This window comes from Tamandua tetradactyla, chromosome 10, assembly GCF_023851605.1.
Source record: "Tamandua tetradactyla isolate mTamTet1 chromosome 10, mTamTet1.pri, whole genome shotgun sequence".
NCBI classification, from domain to species: domain Eukaryota; kingdom Metazoa; phylum Chordata; class Mammalia; order Pilosa; family Myrmecophagidae; genus Tamandua; species Tamandua tetradactyla.
The window spans coordinates 7,767,340-7,783,759 of NC_135336.1; the positions used below are offsets into that span (position 1 = coordinate 7,767,340).

General features: G+C 36.6%; 1 protein-coding gene across 6 annotated transcripts in view; it reads left to right on the forward strand.

Moving 5' to 3' along the window:
* LPP (LIM domain containing preferred translocation partner in lipoma) overlaps positions 1–16,420 on the forward strand; it is a 696,418-nt gene that overhangs the window by 356,667 nt on the left and 323,331 nt on the right. The window lies entirely within an intron of this gene.

The following is a 16,420-nucleotide window of genomic DNA, read 5'->3' on the forward strand; positions in this document are numbered from 1 at the left end:
TGTGGGGGGTATGCTCTATGTAGGCAGGGCAAGAAACAGCAAAACAAGAACTGAAAAATTCTGACCAGTTAAACAGAACCTATGCTAGAGGTCTAAAATAAGTTGAACTGAATGTCAAAGAACAAATAGAGAACAAAGCCATCCAGCAAAGAAACCCTAGGTAAGAGAATGAAAACAACCTGTAGAATAAACTGATTAAGGAAATTAAATGCCTAGACCTCAGCAGAAAATGAGTCATACTAGGAAAATCAAAGATATGGCCCAGTCAAAGAAAAAAACAAACTTCAAATGAGATACAGAAGTTGAAAAAACTAGTTCAGGGTGTTCCAAAAGACATGGAAAATCTCATCAAAAATCAAATCAATGAGTTGAGGGAGGATATAAAGTAGACAGACACTGGGCAACAAAAAGAACTTGAAAGTTTGAAAAAACAAATCACAGAATTTATGGGAATGAAAGACAAAATAGAAGACACAAAATAACAATGGAAACCTACAACAATAGATTTGAAGAGGCAGAAAGAAGGGTAAGTGAACTAGAGGACTGAACATCTGAAATTCGACCCATAAAAGAAAATATAGGGAAAATAATGAAAAACATAAGCAGGGTCTCCAGGAGTTGAATTACAACGTGATGTGCACAAATATACATGTTGTGGGTGTCCTGGAAGAAGAAGAGAAGGGAGAAGGAGGAGAAAGACTAATGGAGGAAATAATCACTGAAAAGGGAAAATAGCCTAAACCTTTGGGCATAAAAGTTCAGGCTTTCCTCAGAGAAATGCAAGCAGATTGGCTGAAGATGAAGCCATTGAAATTTGAGTTTTAAGACTGGGATGTCTTATGCATTATATAGATATCCCTTTTTAGTTTATGTTGTAGTAGTGTGGCTGGAGGGAAGTACCTGAAACTGTTGAGCTGAGTTCCAATAGCCTTGACTCTTGTGTAATGATGTAGCTTTTTCAATGTGACTGTGTGATTGTGAAAACCTTGTGTCTGATGCTCCTTTTGTCCAGGGCATGGACAGATGAGTATAAATATATAGATAAAAAAATAAATAAATAGCAGCAGGAATAAGGGTAAAATAAATTGGGTACATTGAAATACTAGTGGTCAATGAGAGGGAGGGGTAAGGGGTATGGGATGTATGAATTTTTTCTTTACCTGGAGTGATGCAAATGTTCTAAAAAATGATCATGGTGATGAATACACAACTATGTGATGATAATGTGAGCCACTGATTGTATACCATACATGGACTGTATGGTGAAGATTTGTCAATAAAAATATTAAAAATAATAATAAAAAAAAAAGACTGGGTGGTTTCCTAGTGAAAGTCTGTGGAAAAGTTTGAAGGCCAGATTAAGGTTTTGGCCTATCTTTTGTAAATAGTGTAGAAAATGTACAGAATATTTAGAGTTATTTCTCCTCTAAAAAAGGGGAAAGTTAAAATTTGTTCTGCCATGGAAACGGCGGAAACAGGACCAACTCTGGAAAGATGTAGGAGGATTGACTCAGTAAAGGTAATATTCTCCAGCAAGGCTTGCTTACTTTATAGTTTCTGACCATTGTTTGACATTCAACAATTTTTTTCAATTCCACCCAAGCACATATAGTCTCAAGCCCAGTTTCTCAGAATAACGAGGCCACTAGTTTTGCCACTGAACTTACCTGTCCTGTGCCTGAATGCTTCTACACCTTTTTTTTGCCAGTGCTTTATTTATTTTTTTTCCCTAGTAAACTCTCATACCCTAATAAATACTCAGTAGATTCTACTTTGTGGTTTTGTTTAATATAGCCTTCATTCTTTAAGGTTGTGTCTATGCATGTCTTCTGTAAACCACTGAATTTTAGTGGGTTTGTTGGGCAGCTACATTTTTACCTGAGCAATCTTACTGGGCACCCAAATGCATGAATCATTCAAATTTGTGTAGCGCTTTACTGGTTGTAAAGCACTTTCACATATATTCTCACTTGAGCATCTACACAATTCTGAAACATAAGTGGTGTGCTTATTTTCTGGGCAAGAAAACTAAGACTTAGCAGGTAAGTGACTTGGCTTAGGTTATATGGCTGCTGTGTTAGCACAGCTGGACTTTGAACTTAGACCTTGTTTAAGTTCCAGAATCAGATTGAAGATGTCAGTTTTGTTTTTATTTTGTAATGTTTTTACACCAGCTACAAAAATATGAAATCAGTCACATGCGTGACAGTGTCCCTTGAGTATGGCTTTCTCATAAAAAGAAAAGCATTCAGAAGATTTAAAAAGTTAATTATGATGGTCCTTAAGTAGAAGAAGTCCAGAATTAGGGTTGAATCTTCTCTTATTATACCTGCTCCATTCAGGAATTCAAGGATGATCCATTCTAGCTTTTTTTTTTAAATTGATCTAATTTAGGAAAGCAAGAGTTAATGGGGAGATCTCGCTCATCCTTATGAATTATCTTCACTCTGATGGAACTGAATTAGATGTGTTAGTATTTATAGGTGAACATAATTATATGCTGCAAGAACAATAATCACACACTTAAAATATTAAACATTTGTGCCAAGAGAAGGTGATGTTTGCAGTGGGCTGTGTTGTAATTAAAAGGTACTTGAAAAGTCCTAGAAGTGTAGCCTGTTAATGCCCAACTTTGATGTTTCCGTTTTTGATCCAAAGCAAATTTCAAAACCTGTTGAGTCACCTGAATTCTTAAAGTAGGCTAGTAGGTCTGTGATTTCTCATTGTTCAACCATGTGTTGTGTATTTTCCCAAATCCACTTCTGAATCACTCTTGTAATGCTGCTTTTGACTCATGGATCTAGAGGAAAATAACCATATTTGTGGAGTCTTTGTTGACTAAGAGGCCCAGAGGAACTCCCTTCACATAACAACTCTGAAAAAAAATGCCTCTACCCTTGAGACTAGATTTTGCTGAGGCATTTTCCTCCTTTTTGTCGAAAGAGCTTCTCCCACTCTAGGTTTCCTAATTTTAGTTCTGTTCATCTATTTATCCAGATGTTTGGGAAATGTGACTTAATTTTCCATGTTCATTAATTCATTCATTCAGCTGGAATTTATTGAAATCCTATTATGTATTAAGCATTGGGAGCTCAAAAGCTAGTGCCAACACTCTTGCTCTAGAGTAAATTTTAGTCTTACAAAAGAGACAAAAACATAAACAATCCAAAGGAATATAAAATAGAGCTTCAGTGTGCAACTTATGTCATCATGACATTGAAATTGTTTGGAGATCAATTATCAAAGGATTATCAAAATTGTACCTTATACCCTTATAGGGAACTGTCTGGGAGGGCTGCATAGAGAAAGCATTTGAGTTCTTTTGGGACTTACACATCTTCAAGTAATATGGGGAGAGAGTGGAATCCAAGGTGCGGTCATCACAAAGTGAGGCATGTTGAAATTGATGCCTTACTTGGATAGTAGGTCCAGTTGCAATGTAGGGTATATGGACTGTGAAGGAAAATGACAGATAAAAAATCAAATGCGCTTGGTATTTAGGTAGCCCTGTTGATGTCTGAGAGCTCCTATAAGGAGAAGTAGTTTAAGGGGCATACAATAGTTTTCTGGTTGTATTGGATCTAGGAGTAGCTCCTTTAGCATATTTTATGTAGGATGTAAAAATATCCATCTGTGATACAGCACAGTTATGCAATTAAAAAGTGTATGGAACTAAAATTTCTCATCAGGTAAAATGTTTGGTTGGGAGGGAGTAGTTTTAGAATAACAGACATGAGAATTTGGGAGGCGATATGGGAGAACTGTAGTCTCAGTACTATCATACGGTGGTAGTAGTAGAACCTGAGTGGGCCTTCGAATTCATGTAACCTAATTCTTCATTTACGGAAGGAAAATTGTTGCCTCACCAGGGAAAGAGCACGGCTCAAGGGCAACAGTATTAGAGACATGCTGAATGATTCCTTTTATTTTCCCTGAACCATCACATAATGGTTCCGCTTGAATGCTAATAGCAACCTAGGGAGGGCTTGTTTTTCCTTTAGCGACTCAATTAGTTATATCCAAAATGTGTCTCCTTTGTGATGCTTTGTCAAAAATATGTCTTAGAAACATGAATAAAAAAAACATACTTCAGAGGTTCAGAGAAAACATGGCAATCTGATGGCCTTGAGTGAGTTTATATCTAGACCCCACCTTTGGGCATCATTAGCATAAATGCATCTTAGGCTCTTTGGAAGATCCTCTATTTCTAGTGTTTCGTGTTCTAGCTTGCAAAAGCCATGAACAGCTGCAGGGGAGATTAATTAGTAATTGAATTTTTAATATTTCATATTATCCAGGGCAACCCAAACATGTAGAGCTACTGGGAGATAAAAGCTGCAATATGCTGATACTGTATGTTGACACTTAGACTATCCCTGTAGACTAAAAAGTTCTTGGTTCTTTTTTTGCTTCTTGGGAATTGAGATAGAAACTTAATATTACTCTGTTGGAAAACAGAATCTGTATGGGTAGTGTCATCTTCTTCTTCCCATATTCTTCTTATAACAATTTAGAAGGGTACCATGATTTGCTGAGAAAATGGGTTTGCCTGTGTATCTCCATTGTCTGCTAACTAAGAGCTTTCTTCGAGAGCTATGGTGAAAGTCGAAACACTATAGAAATCTCATATATAAGATATAAACTGGAGTACTTTAAAAATGCATTAAATATACCATTTTTAAAGAAAATGTCTTTGAAATTTCCATATTTAGAGGATCTGCCTTATTTTGAATTTGTCTGTACCTGCCAGAAAATCTCAAGTCAAATAATAATGAGGTGAGGGTGGAGGAGTGGTTAGTCGACTCAAAGTTGCATGCCAGGGATTTGACAATGGGTAATTAATTTTTAGATTGAACATAATTGCTTTTTGATATACATCCTTTTTTATTTTATTTGTTTATTAATTTTTGTTACATGGGCAGAACCCGGATCTCCAGCATGACAGGCGAGAACTCTGTCACTGAGCCACCATGGCCCGCCAACATCCTTTCTTTTTAAAAGATGTTGTTTGAGTTAATGTCATATGTGATGTATGTAATGAAAGTTAGCTTTTAATCTGTGTTTTGAGTGCCATGAAAATGCAATATCATTTTCAGAGTGGAAATTTAGGCCTAAAATCTACCTTGCATTGCACCTCTACCAAACTCTTGGGCAAGAATGCCCATTTCACATGGCTCAGTGTAAAAGTCTGTTCTGAATGTATGTTAATTCCTAGCAATGATTAGGTAGGAAGCTGAGCAGGTAGCTGTTGCCTGATACCATGAGGAAACCAACTCTACTGCAGATTGTATAGGCTTCTATAGACTTCGGGCATGTTCCCTCCTGGTAGCCTTTAGTTATAATTTGTTTTGCAAGGTCTTGATAAATCCTTGGCTCAGAGATGATTGTGTTATACTGCACTGAATCACTCAATTCATGTATTGGTTTAAAAAGAAATGCACAAAGCTGCCTGTTGAGTTTGTCCATTTAAGAACAGCATCTTAGTGGAAATAATCAGCCCTGTGTCCATGCAGAGGCACACATCACATTTGCAAAATTAAAGAGAGTTCTTGTCAGGATTGGTTTCCCTAATTCTGCCTCGTCTCCCACTGTTTAAATATCTATTTTGGAAGTAGTCTTGATCTGAAACCCATAGACCTTCTTTTCTCAAATAAAAAACAAAAAATAAATTCATCTGTTTTCTACTCAAGATGTCTACGCTTTACCACGGCACTCATGTAGGATTGTGTGCGTGTTTTAAGAGAAAAATAATATCCCAGCTTAGATATATTCATTTTTTTGTCCGTTTTGACACCCATTTCTTTTTATGTGTTTTATAGCCAAACCAAGGAATAATGATGATAACAATGGTCTCTCTAGACAGAAAGTTGTAGGTGGTTAATAACCTATCTTACATGTTACCATTTGTCGTGGTAAGTAACTGGCCTGCTCTCCACACAACACCTCATATTGGGATGTAACTGCTGAGGTTCTTTTCACACAGTAGAAAAGCATGCATTGTCTTTCAGTGAATATATTAGGTATAAACCTGAAATTTTGGTTTGCTATTTTTCATCATCGAACATACATATTTCCTTACAAAACTTTAGACTTGAATTGCAATAAAAGATTTAATTGGACACATGCTGCTGTTGAGCCAACCATTTTAGTTTTCATTTATAAGTGCCCATGTGGCCATTTGTGAATTTTGGAATTGTTTCTCTCTGCTGTGGAGCCCAGGCCCATACCTTAATAGGCATCTGAGCTATTCTATCGTGCTGAGGTTCAAGGCCAGAGAAGGGGATTGAATCATGTTTTGTTGTGCTGAATTGCAAATGACTGAAATGTAAAGTAGAAAAATCTAATAACTTTACCTCCCAGAGTATACCTTGTCAGACAATATAAAAGTGCTTAATGCCCTAAGCTTGAACAGGAAAGAGATAATTGTGATAAATAGCAGACTGTGAAGTCCCTGCTGCAAGAATATCTTTGTTTCCTGGCACACAAGAGACATTCTTATTCATGTCTGCTAAATAAATAAATTAATGGTGTTATCCTATCCAGAAATGATGTAAACATCAACGCTCTTAACATCTGCTAGAGAATCTACCCTGGGATTGACATCTCTTCAGTGCCTGACAAAGGTATAACTGCCTCCTGACTTTTCTATAATGAACATGTATTTACTCTAATGAAATGTTAAGAACAGCAGAGGCAAATGGTTTTTGAAAGGTCAACCTAATGGTAACCACTGATTCATCTATATTTTCAAAATTTATCTTTAAATACCTTTATATCACTTGAAGGTAACGTATGTGGTTAGGAAGGTCATGTTACTATGAATTATGGTTTAATACTTTACCCACTTGCTTATTGGGTGATTTAAGAAGTAAACATCAAGATATTTTCTTGTTCTTTACTGAACTGCTGAAAAGATAGGACCATTATGTTTTTCAGTGTTTTCTAGTAGAAAGAGCCATACGATAAATTTTTGAATGTAACATCAGAGGCAAGATGTTACCTGACAAATGCACTGATATATGCCTCCCCTTTTCAGAAAAGTAAATATGTATAATTATCATATGAACCTTTTACCTTGACTGCCAGGAACGTCTGCTGCATATAAAGGGAGACTGGAAGATTCAGTCTTCCTTCATTTACCACATTGTTTCTAATTTGTCTTGATCCAGGATCTGAAATTTCATAAGTATATTCCAATTATAAATAATTTTGAAACAAATTTATTTATTTATTACTTCTAGCCTCCTATATTCTGGAACAGCTAGAAGGAAAAATCTGAGGTGATGGTATGGTAGCCCATGACAAACTCTGGGATCTGTCCTGTAACTGCTTGTTGAAGAGTGCTTTGAAAACTATTGCTTTTTTCTTTCTTTGCTTTGTATATAAGTTATATTATACAGTAAAGAAAGTTAAAAAAAATACAATTTATTTCCTTGATATATATATTGCTTTTTAAGTGAAATAAACTTATGTCTATACATATGTGCCTATGAACATGCTAAAAATTATATAAGCTAGACCTTTTTTTTTTTAAAGAGGGAATTATATTCTAAATTATTTTTTTGCTTGTACTGATGGCAAACAAGGCTTCCGTTAAAAGGTAACATATTCCCCTGGTGTAAATATAATATAAGATTTAAAATAGGTTAAGGTGAAAGAAAATTACTTATTCCTTTTATGAAACATGGTGTTTTATAAAGCGTAGAGCACTTATAATCAGATACATGAACCTATTACCTGAATCATTTGTGAAGTATCTTGAACTCTTTCTCATTCTGTCTTTATGTTGTACTGTTTATATAAAAGCAATGGAAATTGTTACTTCTTAGATGCTGCTAGAGGTGCCAAGCTCTTTAGCAAGAAATAATCTTCTCAGCCATCTCTGCCACACAGCAGATACAGAGTAATGCTTTATTTCCCAAATGGTTGGCTTACGTTAAATTGATTCTTACAGGGCAGTCAAAGCCAGGAAGCAATTTTTATAAACTGCATCCTGGATGACTTAATATTCTATGTAATGCTAATTTTAGGACTCCTTTACTCATTAGCCAGCCTCACATAGCTATAAGTTATGGTGTTTGGCTTTGTTTATGGGGGAGCCTATTTTTACAGTAACTTAGATCATTCCTTACCACCAGCAAGTGAGGTGAACGGGGCTGGGAAAGAATCAGGATGGGCTGTTTGTTCCTGTGTTAGAACAGCTTTCCTGGAGTACCTTCTGCAGAAAGGGAATGAATGAGATGCGTCGTACAGTGCCATTAACTCTACCTCTATCAGTCATGTTGGATGAGAAAAACAGAAATAATTTAGAATTTTTAGCTGAGGATGTGAATAAAGACTTAGACGTTTCTTAAAAGCTAGGATCACTAAAGAGTGACTTGATGAGAATGGAGTTCAAGAAGGTGGCCATGGTATATCTTTCCAAGAACTGCTTGGATTCTCTTTCTCTTGTTCACTGACCAGTTCTTTCATTCATTCAGTAAGTTCTTCAATGATTCCTTTTTTGGTTGACTATTAATTAAACACAAACTCTATGTTGAACTGTTGAAAGAATATAAAGACCTAAATAAATGGAAAGATATTCCATGTTTATTGATTAAAAGACATACTATTGTGAAGATGATGGTACTTTCCAAGTCGATTTAGTGCAATCCCTATCAAAATCCTAGCTGGCTTCTCTGTAAAAACTGACAAGCTGATCCTAAAATTCATAATGAAAATTTCTTGGACCCAGAGAATCAAAACAATGTTGAAAAAAGAAGAATCCAGTTGGAGGACTCACACTTCCTGATTTTAAAACTACTACAAAGTTGCAGGAATCAAGACCGTGTAGTACTGGCATAAAGGTAGATATTTAAATCATTTGATTATAATTGAGAGTCCAGAAATAAACCCTTATCCTTTACCACGTGAGTTATTTAATCTCTTTAACCTTCATTTTTCTGCATAAATGACATGTCTCAGAGTTAACATGAGTACACATAGAGTAATGGGCATTTTTATAGTGTGTTCATACACTGTACTGCTTATAATGAACACTGTTATTCCTGCTGCACTCACTACACTCACCGTCATCCCATGGACGTTGGCAGTAATGCTGGGAAATGAATTCAGGCCACAGATGTGGGGGACCGATTTGAATGACACTAGGATTCCTTGATACTCCTGTTCTTGGTCATGGGGCTGGGAGGTTTCTGTTCCTTGATATGGAAACTTGGAAGGACAGACGAAAGACCTTGATTCTAGGCCAGGCCTCTGAATGGACTATTTCTGGGTTTAAGGCAAACCACTAACCTCAGCAACGCCCTAGTGATGTGTACCATGATGGTTGGTGTAGATGTTCCATTTAGTAGACTGTTACTGACAAGAACGTCCAGTGATCTTGGAAAATGTTTTATCTGAATGCCATTGAAACTCAGGTGAGCAGCACCAAGGATGGCTGTAGATCAAACCGTATGAGGGTCAAGTAGAAGGAGACTTTATTTTTTCAGCTCTGCCAAGCATGCCATCGTTAAAAACAAACAAGAGGACCTTGGTTAGACCTCTACAACAAATTATTTAGAAAGCAAAGGGGTCAGAGCTTCCGAGATTAACCAGGATATCTAGTGGATTGTTATTACCCTCCTCTCTGGGTCTCCTTCAACATCTGTAAATTGGACAAGTGGAATTAAATGTTTTCTCATGCCAATTCTACCTATGAGTTGATAAGGTTTTTTCCCTGTATAAAAGAAAAACTATATTGATTTTTATTTCTTAGCTTTTGTTATTTCACTATAGAAGATTTTTCGATAGTAAGACAGGATTGGAATTGATGGGGGTGATTCTGTAGAACTAAAGGGCATTACCTGGGGATTGAAATAACAAGATCATAAAGTTCAAGCTAAATTCAACCCAAATTCATTGTGTTTAGGTTGATTGGAACTAATCTCATAGGGTTTATGATTATTTGAGATTATTTTATTACATTATATAATGTAATAGTTAAAATCATGGATTCAGACTGTGGGTTCAGATCCTGACTCTACCACTTTGTAGTTGACTAAGAATTTTAGGATAAGTCACTTAAAATCCTTGTTCCTCAGTTTTCTCATCTCTATAATGCAGGTAATTATAGTGTCTGCCTCATAGGACTAGAATGAGGACTAAATGAGTTACCATGTATAACATACTTAAAACATTATATGGAACATCGAACTATTTACATTAGCAGATCCAATTAATGGGAGCTGGATGCTAATTCTTAAGTAGCCTGAGTGAATTCTTTTTTTTTTTTTTTTTTTTTTTTGTAAAAAGGGTTGATATATAAATTTGTTCTGTGATATCCCACCCAGCTCACAACTATTTTCTACCTCAAAAGGTGGGTGTCTTCCTTGCAATACCCAAAAGTGTGTGGGTTTGTCTGTACTTGAGCCTTTGCATAGGTCCTTTGATTATTTCAGTAGTTTCCAATGCATAGACTCTAAATCCAGGGCCAAAGACATAGCTGGTCTTGTCTTATCTGACAGATTCATGAATCTTCAGCACCTATTTTTGTGGATTGCAAAGTAATCCCTTTGATAAGAACCAGGTTTACTTAAAAAACAAAAATCAAGGCTTATAGAGTTATGAGTTTATGACAGTTTTAATAAGCCTAACATTGGCCTATTGATGTAATGTATTGTTGTATTTTTCACGCACTGAGAGGCTGGGGCAAATAAAGCGATGATTCAATTTACTGTCCGTGACAGTCTCCTGGAGGACTTGTTAAACAGACTGCTGGGCTCCACAGCCTGAGTTTCTGATTTCAGTAGGTTTGGAGTGGTACTCAACAAATTTGTTTTTCTAGCAAGTTTCTAAATAATGCTGATGTAGGGAATCATGCTTTGAGAACCTTCCCAAGCTGCTTGTCAATCAAATGTTTTGTAAGTAGCACCCTAGTCCTCCTTTCTCTCATGTCTGTATACCCAAGGCTTGGTCTAGTGTCAACAACAGAATGTTATTGTAAAAATGGATCTTCAGTATCATTTAATTGTATGTCTAGAGAAGGAAACTCAAACTCAGGTTACATGGTAAATTGATAGAATCTAGAAGATATATATTTTTCAACTGAAAGTTATTTACATCTACAAATCTTGGCTGAACCTTTAGATTTAGAATTCCAATCCCAGCTCTGCTGTTTTTGGGAGCGTGAATAGAATTGTTTTATCTCTGTCTCATTTTCTTCATCCATGATATTAATATGTACTTTTTAATACAGATGTTTTTTGTGAGATGTAAAGGGCATACTGTGCATTAAAGTGTTTTGTAAACTATGAAGCACTATACAAATTTATTTATCCTACTCAGCCCAGTTATCTGATTCAATATCATATGAGACATAATGTACTTTAGGATGGGCACACTCTTTCCCACTCCCACCAGCAAAGGTAAATATTGACTTTCCTACCTGTTTTCAGGAAATTTCTTGCCTTTGCAAAGAATCCTTTCATTTCCTTCCTGTGTTCCTTTCTCTTCTACTCTCCTTCTTATTTTAAGTAAATAATTTGAAGACTGTAATTTAGACATTTATGCATTTGAATATTTCATATATGTGTGATGTGGTCACACATATATCCAAATTATGAAGTTTTCTCCTAGTGTCCTTCTGTATAAGATCCTTGACAAGTCATATGATAAGAATGAAATAAAAGAGTTGTTCTTTTGTCTGGAATACATCTTTTGGGGGGATTTTGCTTTGGAGAAAGTACTGAATTGCTCTAAGAGAAATGGTTTTTCATCCCAGCTTTGTATCTAATTGGTTGTGTAGCCTTAAGTAATTAAGTTCCTCTATCTAAGCCTCAGTTTTAAATAGGGTTAGTTCTTGCTCATGCCTTCCAGTCTCAATATCTCTTAGTGTTCTTAGTACCAAAAGACAGCATTTAGACAATGTTCTTCACCTTCTTGAGGAACTCTAAACAGACTATCCCCATGGACCTGGGTCTATCTTAATAAGACAATTTTCCTTCCACACTTGGGACCTGACTGCTGTTGGCATTTCAGTCTGATACAACAAAGGTCCTCAGTACCATGCTGTTGGATGGGGCTGCTTTCTATCAGGGCCTCTCTGGATTTGGGGGAGCTTATATTTCTTTTGGTGTGTTTGGAAGAAGAGAGAACACTGTGTCCTGTCTTTGATCCCCTGGGATAGAGATGAGGAAGGAGTAGAGAAGAGGGCTCATGTTTTTAGTGAGCTTTTCCCTTCAGTAATCTTCAGAGGATCTCTGTTACTGGCATATAAGAAGTTGTATTAATTATCTATTGTGTCCCCCACCCCAACGTCTCTCTCTCCTCCTCTCCTCCCTTCCCTTTGCCAAAAATTGTCTCAGAAATTACCAACATGAAACAACACACATTTATTATCTCATTTTTTCTGTGGGTCTGGAATCTAGGCATGGCTTGGCTTTAGGGTTTCTATTAAGGGTGTGATCAAGATATTGGACCAGAGTCTGCAGACTCATCTGAAGGCTCCACTGGAGCCCTCTCCACTTCCAAGCTCAGGTTGTTATTTGCAAGGTTTAATTTGTCATGGGTTGTTGAACTGAGGTCCTCAGTTCCTAGCCAGCTGTTGGGGAGACTGCCTTCATTTCTTTGCCATGTGAGCCTCGGCTACTTGGTAGCTTTATACATCAAAACATGTAAGCTGAGAAGGCAACAGGCAGAGTCTGCTCATAAGATGGAAGTCTCAAACATTTTTAACTTAAGCACAGCATTGACATCCCATTATTTTCGTCACATTATGTTTGTTATACTGAGTCACCCGATTCAGCCCAACTGAGGGGGAGAATACAAGGGTGTAAATATGAGGAGGTGGGAATCATTGAGGGTAAGTTTAGAAACCCAGAAGAGGATGAGGTGAGACTTACCTTCAATCAGGATTTACAGAAAATATGAGTTTGTTGAGTTGCGTGGATGATTAAGGATGGGGGTGGTGTAGGCAGGTGGAATGTAATGAAAAGAATGGAATCTGGAAGAAATAAGAGGTAATAAAAGATGCTAACAGCTATAAAAAGAATCTAGATGCCTAGAATGTTAGCGTGGGAAGGGATTTCAGAGGTCTTTTGATCTAACCACCTCAGTTTCCCAGAGAACAAGATCCAAACAGAGCCTTATTCAGGCCACAGAGATTGTGGCAGAGCCAAGAGTTGGACTGTAGTCGTCAAACTCCTGTCCAGATTGAAAAGATCCAGATCTCTGACTTTTAATTTGCTTTCTATGTGAACTTGACCAAGCTTATTCCTTGAGATATGATTATCAAGTATATAACTTGGAGCTATTATTTGTCCTGTATATTTATTTACACTTGATATGCAAATTAGCTGTTTTCTGTGACAGTTCTTTATAAATTGTGAAGTCCTTTAGGAAAAAAAAAGTATGGTTTAGTTTAAATGAATGATATATATTTTCAAGCAAAACAAACATTCCCTTTTGCCAGAGAGGTTGAGTTCCAGATCATAAGAGTATAGAGAGCTACATCTTTATCTTTCTCAGTCATCTACTGATGCATAACAAACCACCCCAAAATTTAGTATCATATGGTTTTTACTCCCAAATCTGCAATTTGGGTAGGGCTAAGCTCTATGCCAAAGCATCATAGGTGGCTTGAGTGGCATTTGTTTCATACACTTTGAAGATATCTTATTCATGGCTGACAGATTGGTGACTGGGAGTTAACTAGAGCTGTGCAACAGGGACTTTCATTTCTCTCCATGTGGGTCTATCAATAGGCTACTCAGGCTTCCTCCCAGCGTGGTGGCTGGGTTCCAAGAGCCAAGAATACCAAGAGAGCAAAGTAGAAATACAAGGTGTTTTTAATGAGAGTTTTAGAAGTCACATATAGTGCCAATTCCACCATACTTTGTTAGTTGATGTAATCATAAAGACCTGCCCAGGTTCAAGGACAGGGGACAAAGATTCAGTCTCTGGATGAGGCTGTAACAAGGTTTTAGAAGAGTATTTGTATAAGAGTGTTTTTTGTGGCCATCTTTGGAAAATATAATCTGCCTTTGTATGATATGAAATGATAGGATGTAAAATGATGTTATTATATTTTATCATATCATATAATGGTTTCCATTTGTTGAGTACTTTCTAAGTGTCAGACATGTTCTAAGTCCTGTATTAAAGCTCAGTTAATCTTTACAACAACCTGATGAGGTAATAATTATTCTCACTTTCACAGTTGAGGAAATTGAGACGCAAAGATGTGAGGTAACTTACCTAAGGTCACACCAGCTTATAAGTGACAGAGTTCAGATTCAGATGACCTAATTCTGGAGCCCACATTTTTAACCTCTCTGCAAGACTGGTTCTATGTCTATATTTGTATCTATGGCTCAAATCATATCCATACCACTTCCTTAACCAATCCCATCCCCATCTCTCTGAGTCTATCTACTTAGAGAGAGGAAGTGAATGGAGAAGCAGACTGGATGGGAGGGAATCATATGAAGGGATAGTGATAACTTTTAGAATGGTAGGTCTGAGTCTGCTGCCTCAGGGCTCTAAGGCCAATTCTAGGAGGAACAACTTAACATTTCCCTAGTTCATTTAAAATGTTCAGTGGCTATGATGAGCTTGCTTTTACTTAAAAAAAGACATATGGGTGTCTGGGGAGATCCAGGAGGGCAGCTGAGTAATGGAGATAGATTGATCAGAAAAGAAAAAAAAATAAAAGAGAGAATGGGCCAATATTTAAAGATTGGAGAAATTGAGGGGCATCTATTCTTATCCCATGAAAGTTCAGCTATCTGGTATTCTATCTGGCAATCTTTTCAGTCAACCTAATTCCACTGGCTTCTATACTGGGATTTTCATCAGAGCTTAGTCAACATGTTGAGAAAACCACAACTAATTATATGCTACTTTGTATACATTTTAAAAATTCATTTATTCATTTAATTATCCACTCATTCATTCAACTAATAGTTTTAACCCCTATTGGATGCAGGACACTGCAGATTAAAAATGAGGGGAGGCATTTTTTTTTCTGTTGTTATAATTAAGTTTTATTCATATGTAATGAAAGCTGACCATTTATTTTATTTAAAAAATAAATATGCATATTGAAATATATGTACAAAAAAAGTGATAAATTTCAAAGTAACAAATAGTTTTGGAGCAAATTTCAAAGTCTTGTATGGTATAGTTCCACCATTTCAGGTATTTCATTTTAGTTGCTCCAAGACATTGTAGACTAAGAAGAAATATCAACATAATGGTTTAGCAGTTATACTCGTTCGTTAAATCCTATCTTCTCTGTAACAACTCCTCCTTCTCCTCTGATGTTTCTCCCAATCTTAACGGATATTTAGGCAATGACCATTTTCAGTTCTTCATATTGAAAAGGGGTATCAACATAAAGTGGAATACAACTGGTTGATGCTCTTGAAGATACTGGTAACTCTAGTTTCAGGGCTTATCTGGCTAGAACCGTATGGACGTTATAGGTCTCTGACAATGAATGTAGTGAGTGAAACTTTTCAGAGTCTCAGATAGAGCCCTGGATATTCTTTAGTGTTTACAGGTACTGTTGGTTGGAGCTTGGCATACCATGGTAATTAGCAGTATCTAGCAGAAGCTTGCATGAGAGGAACCTCCAGAACAGACTCTTAATTCTCTTTGAAATCTCTTAGCCACTATACCTTATATGTTTCTTGTCACCCATCTGGCTGATAGGAGTTATTGATCCCACAGTGTCAGGGCCAGACTCATCCCTGGGAATCATGTCCCATTCACCCCTGGAAGTCATGTCTCACATAGTGGGAAGGGCGATGATTTTACTTGCAGAGTTTGGCTTAGAGAGAGAGGCCACATCTGAGCAACAAAAGAGGTTCTCTAGAAGTAACTCTTAGGCATACTTATAAATAAGCTTAGCTTCTCCATTACATGTGTGTTTCATAAGACAAGCCTCCAAATCAAGGGCTTGGCCTATGAACTTTGGAGTCCCTATAGTTTGAGAGAGTATCAGGGATTTTCCAGGTGGAAAAGTTTAATAATTTCATTTTTTTCCTACTATATCAAGGGACTTTGTCAATAATTTTAAACTATTTGCCCAACAGACTCTGAAATGTATCTGGGTATTACAGTATGTTTTTTTTCTTTTGCTTTTTTTTTTTTTTTTTTTTACAGTATGTTTTAAAGAATTGCAAGACCTTGTTCTCAATTTTAGACTTCGTGTATTTAGGTTGTTTAACTGTACTGGCCTGACATGTTAAGTTACATTGTGTGCTATAGAAAATTTGCTATAGAAAAGAAAGCTCTCTTCCTTTGGTGTCATACAGTAGGTGAAGTTTTAAAATACAGACAATATCATCCTTTACCCTGTAATCTGATTTACCGATGTCCTAACCACATCATCTTCATTCATATCTAAAATTTGTATTGTTACCAAAAAAACCCCAAA